This window comes from Camellia sinensis, chromosome 2 (genome assembly GCF_055761805.1).
Source record: "Camellia sinensis isolate YWXY chromosome 2, ASM5576180v1, whole genome shotgun sequence".
Lineage (NCBI taxonomy): Eukaryota > Viridiplantae > Streptophyta > Magnoliopsida > Ericales > Theaceae > Camellia > Camellia sinensis.
Genome location: NC_138962.1, coordinates 140,292,097 through 140,302,336, shown reverse-complemented (window position 1 = coordinate 140,302,336; position 10,240 = coordinate 140,292,097).

The following is a 10,240-nucleotide window of genomic DNA, read 5'->3' as shown; positions in this document are numbered from 1 at the left end:
CCCTTCTGACTTCGGCAAATACTTCGCCAATGGATGGGAGAGGAGGTCTGCCAATAATTCTTCCTCGCACTTCATCAAACTCCATGTTGAGGCCGGCAAGAAACTTGTAAATACGGCTGTCTTCCACAGTTTTCTTGTGGTGGTTGCAGTCGTCAACCGATTTCCATTCGTATGTGTTGAAGATGTCAAGATCCTACCACAACCTTTTCAACGAATTGAAATATTTTGTGACGGAATCATCTCCTTGACGAATCTCTCCCAACTTCAAAGTCAATTCGAAAACTTGAGATTGATTTCCTAGGTCAGAATACATCTGACTAACATTATCCCACAACTCTTGTGCAGTAGTATAGCACATGTAATTAGAGCTTATATCCTCCTCCATAGAATTGACCAACCATGTCATAACCATGGAGTTTTCAGCGTCCCAACTGTCGAACAGCGGATCATTAACAGTAAGAGCCTTCTTGTCACCAGTGATGTAACCGATCTTTCCTTGCCCACGGATATACATCCGGACAGATTGTGACCAGCGGAGAAAATTATCACCATTTAGGCGGATGGTGGTGATTTGGACAAAGTGAGAGTTGGACGTTTTCACCGGAATGGTAGCGGCAGGGGTTGAAATGGTTTCAGACGTGACTTCCGACATGGCTACGATGGTTTTAGGGCTGCTGTGTTTTTTACTCTGATACCAACTCAGAAAATATGAGGAAGGAATATATTTTTAATCACTTAAAGAATGAGAACATGATTCTCTCTTATAAAGAGAGCAATTACAACAGAAAAGGAAACTAATTAAAGCTAATATTTGACAGCTTCTATTTTCCTATTTTTCCTGATTCTATACAGCCTTTACTTTCCATATTTACATAGGAAAAAACAGATCCTAGGATATTGACTAAATCAAGGCAATAATAACCAAATTTCCAGCACTTCACCTTGGGGAGCACCCGCTCTTTTTGCTAAAAAGAAGATGGAACGTTGCGACTCTGTATAGATTATCGGAAGTTGAACCGGGTAACTGTTAAGAACAAGTACCCAATGCCTCGTATAGATTATTTGTTTGATCAGTTGAAGGGGTCTTGTTGTTTCTCTAAGATAGACCTGAGATCGGGTTATCATCAGTTGAGGGTAAGGGAGGAGGATATCCTGAAGATGGCATTCCATACGCGGTATGGCCATTATGAGTTCCTAGTGATACCTTTTGGGCTGACTAATGCTCCAGCGGTGTTTATGGATTTGATTAATTGAATCTTCCGTGAGTTTCTAGACCGCTTTATGGTCGTCTTTGTGAACGACATCTTGATTTATTCGTCCTCTAAGGAGGAACACAAGGAACACTTACGAGTAGTGCTTGAGTTGCTTAGAACCCATAAGCTATATGCTAAATTTGGGAAGTGTGAGTTCTGGCTGAAGAAGGTTAAATTCTTAGGCCATGTCGTATTCGAGGAAGGGGTGACTGTAGATTCATCCAAGATAGCAGCAGTGCAGGATTGGGTACAACCTAAGAATGCTTTTAAGAACCATAGTTTCCTGGGGTTGGCCGGGTATTATCGAAGATTTGTGAAGGATTTCTCTAGATTAGCTTCACCGTTAACTAGACTGACGAGGAAGAGAGTTAAGTTTGTGTGGAATGAGACCTGTGAGGAGTCATTTCAAAAGCTCAAAGTTAGACTTACCACTGCTCCGGTCTTGATTATTCCGAAAATGGTGTAGCTCGACTTTTTCGTGCCCCCTTTCAGAAGTCGAAATAAGCTCTATAGTATCGGACTCACGCGGTTCTGAATCTTATTCCACAAGTGCAATGTGAAATAGATAAACACCAAAGAGTCCAAATTCAATGAATCTTTTGGAAAATCGATTTTAAATCAAATTGCCAAAAATGGACTGCTTTGCCAGATACAGAGTTGCCACCTAAATGTTTTATTTTGAAAAAATTTAGGAAACCCATGACTCGTGCCAAAGGCTACGTGTCCATCATCACCAAGATTGTCTTGGCTTGGGAACTTAGGTACGAGAGGAGAAGGTCATGAATTAAGCACCCCCGCTCGCCCGATCAAAGATCGGCCTCTACTAATCATGATATGAATCTTACTTTGTATTATATATTCTTGTTCCGGTTATTAATCTAGCATTACTATGTGATGCGCACATACAAATATTGACTAACTTGCAAAAATTGGAACACTTGAGTTATGTTTGTTTTATGAAAATTTCCACTTGAAAAGTGGGCTTAAATGTGCATGGCTCAAATTATTCCAATTTAGCAATTAGCCTTCATCCACAGGCATACAAACATGTATGTCAATTAAGCACTTAGCCTCATGGTAAGCATGCTAGACATGACAACAATCACACTTATGCAATATGCTAAAGCAAGTAAAGGCTCACCTTGTACTCCAAGCCAAAAAGACATAAGAGAGTTAGAAAAAATACATGATTCCTAACTATGCAATATGACTAATGCAACACATTCGATATGCAATCTAAAATAGGCTCGGCTACTTAACATGGCATATGAATCAATTGATAGTATATGGTTTAAGCACATATTTAAATAAGTATTAAACTAACAATGCAGTTGAAATGATGAACCGAGCCTCGGTGCATGCAAAACAAGTGGATGCAAACATGAAGAATGCTAATTTAAACGTGATGTCCCTATACTAACCATCATAAGTAGTTAAATAAAAAGGAGGAAGCCATACACATTATTTCAACATTATGCTCTCAACTATTAGCTAACTATTTAAGCTAAGCTAATTAATTAACTATTACAAACTAAATGAAATAAATTAACTCATAACTAATTAACTACTTTAGCTAATTAAATAATTACAACACAAATATAATTAAAAGAAGTAAGTAAGCTAAACAACTAATTACTCTGCCTCGGGAAGTGAGGAATATTCATGCACATGCTCGATTTCCACCCGAAAAGCCACTGTTTTGCTTCTAGAGAGCCTCTGTTGCACAATAGAATATTTACACTATTGACCACTTTCAGAATGGCTCTACTCCGCCAAAGGAACACACTGCTAAATTTTGCATTAGTGGCCGGCCGGCCACTGGTGAGGGATGCCGGCCATCAAAGGTGGTCTACCGGCCACTGCTAGCCATGGAAAGTGGCTTACCAGCCGCTGCTGCCCAGTTCACCTTGTTGCAACAGAAGACAAACAGAGTATGCACAGAGTATTCTCTAGGGTTGTCTGCACAACTCAGCCCTCATTTTTATGAATGAATCAAAGGAGAAGTAAACTTAAGCCACAAACCACTAAGTCAAGCAATTTCATTGCATGATGGCTTGTGAATCAAAGTGTGCAAGTTCAATAAATGCAACAAAATATGACTCTAACCTCTTCCCTTTCATGAATTGATCAAGGGAAGTGGTGACCTTGGAAACTTGAATCATTTCATCACTAATGAGTATAAACTACTTCATGTTTCTATGTGTTCAATTAACGTCCAATTGAACACAACCAAATTATTATCTTGCACCATTTTAGCCTCAATTTTAGTTACTCAATTTTAAATTACCATCCGTTCTTTAGTTCATTAATTCCAATGGTGAGTTTAAATCCTCTAAATAGAAAGAAGCGTCAAACAAGGAGTTGTTCTTAGCATGAGGGAGATGTAATGCCCTGGTAATAAACCTCCGAAGAGATTAAACTATTTAGCATGGAAGGTCTCTTTCTCATGCTAAAAAACAACATATATAGGACATCAATTCACCACTTTCAATTAGATTACAACAATATACAATATAACAATAAATCAAAGCAAAAGAGCAAAATAAGTAAGAAATGTAAGAAAATGAAAGGTTTGTGAAATTCACCTTCCAAGGAAAAAATGAACTCCTTAGTTCACAAACTTCCCCTTGATCACCCTCAAGTGTAGGAAGTGTGTTCTCAAATCCTCAATTCGAAATTATGGAGTTTATGGTATGGAAAGTGGCTAACTCTCTAGTTTCATTCACTTTCAATCACTAAACACTCTTCCTTATGATCAAGGCAATTGATCTTTAGATATATCAGAATTTTTTGAGTGTTTTTGGTGTATGGAAATAAGAAATTTCAGTAGCTATGGAAGCTTGGAAGTGTTGGCTCAAAATTGAAAATGTAGACCATTTTTTACTCTCTTTTCTCTCTAACTCTCTTGAAGCATTCTTATGTTCTTTTTTTTCTTTTTTTTTTGGCTCCCTTGAGCCTCTCCCTCTTTGGCTTTATATAGGCAACAAAGTATAATATAATAATATAAAAAGTTATAGGCATATAATATAATAATACAGATATTATATAAAAATTATATTTAATATACTATATATATGTTGTGTTGAGATTTGGATGTCGTCAGCCGAGGGCTGACCGACATCAAAATAATTTTTTATTATTTTTCTTTTATAATATATAAAATATCTAATTTATACCAAAATACTAAACATATAATATAATTATATATAAAATACTAAACATATAATATAATACTATAACTATACATAAAATACTAAACATATAATATAATATTATTAAACATATAATATAATAATATAAATTTTTATTATTTTATTTTATATATATATAATATATAATTTATATAAAAACACCAAAAATATGAACAAACACATAAAATTATGCAAAATTACAAAAATATTAAACTAATGAAATATTTAGTATTTTAAAACAATTTGGCCATAACGGTGAATGTTGGGATTAAAATTCAAATTTCATCTCTCTTACTGAGGATTCTGTGAGAAACACATTCTACTTGTCATCATCGGGTAATCAAAAGACAGCGCCCAAGTCTTAGGGCCGATCAAAATGGGGTGTCTCCAAAGGGGTTTGGGCTATTCGGTATATTGTGATGCCTCACGAGAAAGTTTGGGTTGTGTATTAATGCAAGAGGAAAATGTAATAGCTTATGGCTCACAGCAATTGAAAACACATGAAAAGAATTACCCTACTCACGACTTAGAGTTAGCGGCAGTGATCTTTGCCTTAAAGATTTGGAGGCATTACCTTTATAGTGAGAAGTTCAAGGTGTTTTCCAATCACAAGAGTCTGAAGTATCTTTTTACACAGAAAGACTTGAATTTGAGGCAGAGGAGATGGATCGAGTTCATAGAAGACTATGACTTAGAGTTGCATTATCATCCTGGAAAGGCCAATGTAGTGGCCAATGCCAAGTAAGAAGTCTATTAGCAGTGTGGCTTGTGTCGACATCCGAGAATGGGAGATGTTGGGTACTCTTGGTGAGCTTGACTTACGTCTAGGTGAGTCTGTTGAGTCTGTAGCATTGTTTTCAATGGCTGCACAACCTACACTTGTGAACCGAGTGTTGGAAGCGCAAAAGAGTGACTTGGAGGTGGAAGCCTTCTGAGAAAAGATCTCCAATGGGAAGGTAAAAAGAGGCTTGACCGTATATCCTGACTAGAGTGTGAGATACCATGACCATTTATTCGTGCCGGAGTCTTGCCAAGAGGAAGTACTCCAAGAGTTTCACCATTTACGCCTTGTGGTGCATCCGGGAGGCACAAAGATGTATCACGACCTTAGTCGTCAGTTTTGGTGGAGAGGGATAAAGAAGGATGTAGCTGTGTTTGTATCGAAATGCCCTACTTGTTAGCAAGTGAAGGTTGAGCATCAGAGGCCAGTGGGTTTGTTGCAACCCATGCCTATAGCCAAATGGAAGTGGGAACATGTCACGATAGATTTTGTCGTGGGCCTTCCAAGGACTCAACGGGGTAGTGATGCCAAGTTGACCGGTTGACCAAGTCTGCGCACTTTATAGCTATGCATGTAAGTGATTCGGTAGACTATCTTGCTAACCTTTACATTAAGGACATAGTGAGGTTGCACGGGGTCCCTATACCGATTGTTTTAGATAGAGATCCACGTTTTACAACTCGATTGTGGCAGAACTTGCAGAGTGCCTTGGGTACTAGACTGACTTTTAGCACAGCGTATCACCCTCAGATTGATGATCAGTCCGAGCATACCATTCAAATCCTTGAGGATATGCTTCGAGGTTGTGTCCTTGATTTTAAAGGGTCGTGGGAGAGGCACTTACCCTTAGTGGAGTTTGCCTATATAACAGTTTCCAATCGAGCATTGGCATGGCACTATTTGAGGTCTTGTATGGCCTACCGTGTAGATCTTCGGTGTGCTAGGCCGAGGTGGGTGATGCACTTTGTTGGGCCTAGAGTTAGTTCGGGAAACGATAGAGAAGGTAGCACTTATTTGTAAGAGATTGGTTACGGTTCAGAGTTGACAGAAAAGTTATGTCGACCATAGGAGGAGACCCTTGTCTTTTGAGGTGGGAGATCGTGTCTTTTTGAAAATATTACCTAGACGGGATTTGATGAGATTTGGGAAGAGTGGGAAGTTGTCCCATCGGTTTATTAGCCCTTTCGAGATTCTTGAGCTGATTGGGGAGGCTGCTTATCGTTTGGCGTTACCGCCACAACTTTAAATAAATTATATATCTTGAGATTGTATGTATGTTTAGAAATAACTGTATTGGGCTATCGGTGGAGGATCGATATGACTGTTGTAGAAATTGCATGACGATTAGGTGAATTAAAACTAATCTATGGTTGTTTATCATTAAATATGATCATGTTTTAAATACATTGCATATGTATGATTGTTTGGGAGGAAAAAAGGGGATGTACTCCATGTATGATTATGTGTTTAAATACATTGCATATGTACGATTGTTTTGGAGGAGAAAGATGATGTACTCCACTATTTGGGGAGGAGAAAGGGGATAGACTCCATTATAATTAAGTTGACTAGAGTGTCCTGGGTGAAAGTCACAAAATTTATACATGGGTGCCGATCCCGCGGATGAAATTTCTGTAAAATATCAAATTGAAGTGTTGTGTGTTAATGGTGTGATTGTAGAACCATTGAGTTGTAGTCTCCTTTGATTATTGAAAAATAATGAAATTGGCTCATGTACTAAAATGAATTGAAGGAGAATGAAATGAAATATGGATTTGGTATTCTATGACTATATAAAAATGTGAATGTTTTATCCCTAACATTGTATATGCACATTGCACTTATATCTTTATTAAATCTCATATTTTGTGTTAAATTACTCCTACTGGGCTGTAGCTCACCCTATTTGAGAAAAATATTTTCGGGTATTGATGGCATGTCTCCACTAAGGCAATAGCATTGGAGCGACTTTTGGGAAGCAAGAGCTTCTTTGTTTTGTTTCACATTTTGTATAGCCTAGGGCTTAAATTGTACGAGCTAGTCTCACTTTTGTTATAACGAAGCCAATACTTGGAAATGTGTAAGCCTAAAGGGCATTTATTTATGCTGAACTCTTTTGAACTATTAATATTATGAAATGAAAGAACTTACACTCTGATTCATGCCGTTATTTACATATATTTGGGTTGAGCTTATGGTTATATTTTGGGGGCATTACATTTCGTTTAATTCACACAAAAATTTGAATTTTTTTATTTTATTTTTTACTAATTTTTTTAATATCTTAAGAAATTTTTTTTTTAAAATTTTTTTAGATACACCTAATCTAGATATACTTAAGGAATATAATGTTTTGTGATTTTTTTTTAATTCACCAAATATAAAAAAATGCAAAAATTCAGTAATATTGTAATAAATGTGAATGAAGGTGTTTGGTAATACTGTAATAATGTGGTGAATAGACGAGAAAGAAAAATAATGCTGGAAATAAAATTGAAAAATTCTATTCATACATAAAAATTTATACAAAAAAATATTATAAAAATGTTGTGATAGTGATACTGTTGTAAATATAAATCCTGTTTATGGATGTTTTGTCTTAAAGTGAAATGTCACTATTAAGTTATATCATTGTGTTTGAAAATTTTATATTTGTATATCATCACTTAATAAGAATATATTCAGGTAGAATTTAATGATAAAAAGTTTTAGATTGTAGTCATGATAATAGGAAGAAGAAATGGTAAAAAAAAAGGCAAAATAGTCATTTAACAAATTTTAGGGCATGATATCACCAATGTAAGAGACCATTTGTGATGAGATTACAAACCTCAGAGAGGAAAATGTAATTTTTCAAATGTAAAGAAGAAATATATATTAAACAAAAACCTCAGGGTGTCATTGTAATTTATGCTATATTTTTTGAATGCAATTTTCTATTAGATCAAGATTCAAAGGATTTTTCTTGACCTAGCTACAATATGAAAAGAAAAAATGGAAAACCTATAGAGGACAAAAAAAAAAAAAGGGTATTAAGAGTCTTGCCATATGTTTGGTTTGTGTTTTGAAATAAATTTTCAAAAGAAATTTTGGAGAGAGTTTTAATTTTTTTTTTTTTTTTTTTTTGGTTTGTTCGGTTGTATATTTTAAAAATAATTTTAGACTTTGAGATGATTTGATATTTTGTTATAGTTGAGTAGATGTGTGTGAGAGAAAAAATGATTGATTGATGTGTAGGAGAGAGAAAGCGATTGTGAAAATTTTTTTTAAAAAATTTGAATCAAATAAAATTTTTAAAAAAAAAATCAAAAATTATATTTTAAGATACAAACCAAACAAGCCCTTGTAATCTAGAGCACTGATCGCTTACGCGTTGGCTAAGGATGAAACAAATTCATTGAAAATATTGAGATCTTTCCAATGCTGAGTTTCGATCTTATGTCAATAGATAACTAATAAGAAAATATTTTTAAGGTAGTGATAGAGAGCTCTAACACAAAAGTTTTAACATGAGCTCTAATGAGGTGTTAAACCAAAAAAAAAAAAAAACAAACAAACAAACAAACAAACAAACAAACGGCCAAGCTAAAATGTCATATTATCATGTGGGTTAGAGCTCTATTAAAAAATTTTAACTCAAAACTCCCGAGCATTATTGATATTTTTATTATAGACCTAAGCTGCACCATGAAGAAAGCATGTCTAGCCTAAATATTTGTATTATTGTGGTTATCAGAATCCCTATAAGCAGGCTTTGATCTTAGTAAAAAAAAAATTACTTAAAACGGCCCTATAATCTTGATTCTATTATTTATTTATTTTTTTGATAAATAATTGAAAAAGTATTAAAATGATGCAATGAATACAAAATCAACTGTCCCAAAGGCCTAACAAAATTAACAATCAAACCCTTTACAAAGTCTACAAAAGCTAAAACATCTAAATCAACTGAGCCCATAATCTAACTATATAACACCATAAGAAGTTGCTGCTTTAACCAAGGAATTAAATTACGCTCCAACCAAATCAATCACATTAAACAGTAGGAAGTGGGAAACCATGCCTTCCGACGTCTTCTCCCTACCCAACCCCCGCCAACTTTGCAATAATGCCCGCATAGAAATCGACTGCACCCAAATCAATCCAAAAGTCGCAACAATAAGCATCCAAAGCTGAGAAGTAACCGGACAAGAGCAAATTCTATTATAATTTTGACTCTGCCAACCTTTTTTCTTTATTATTTATCATTTTTTTATTATTAAAAACGCATTATTATTATTATTATTATTATTTAAGGTAACATATAAGATGCAATTATAACAAATTTATTATTCATGTTTGATGATTTTTAAATTATTTAATATAAATTATCATTATTAATAATGTTTTATTTTATTTTATTTTATTTTTTATAGAAAATAGAATTTTACAATTTTGATCTGATACACAAGTCCTTTCAAAGATCCTACATTGAATTTTGATTTTAATAACATTGTGTATGAAGACAAGATCCAGACACTACTTAAATGTTGATAACAAATTAATCTACCACATAACACAGAGATGGGGGTAGGTTCAGGTTGATACCACCACTTTAACACTGAACTAGATATGGTCCAAAGATAGGTCTTTAATCCAGGTAAAAATGCAAGGATAAACCAATAAAATAAAATAAAATAAATTTGACACAATTTTGACTAGATTTCTCCTGACCCTTCTGTACAGGAAACAAAATGCTTGGTGGAAAATTTGCAAGCAGACAGCTCCAATCAAGGTAAGGGAATTTTAATTGTCATCAACTTCAGGAAGATATTCTGTATCAGAAGTTCAATTTTCCTTGGGGTAGAACATCATGTGGACAAACCTTGCATAAAATCCACCAAGCATTTGGGAAATTAATCTCTACAAAATCCCATTTCCTCAACTATGATGGTGGGTGCTCCCCATTTTTTGTTTCAAAATTTACTTTACCATTTGTATATTTTTGTTTTCAATTCAAAAGCAAGAAAGATCAT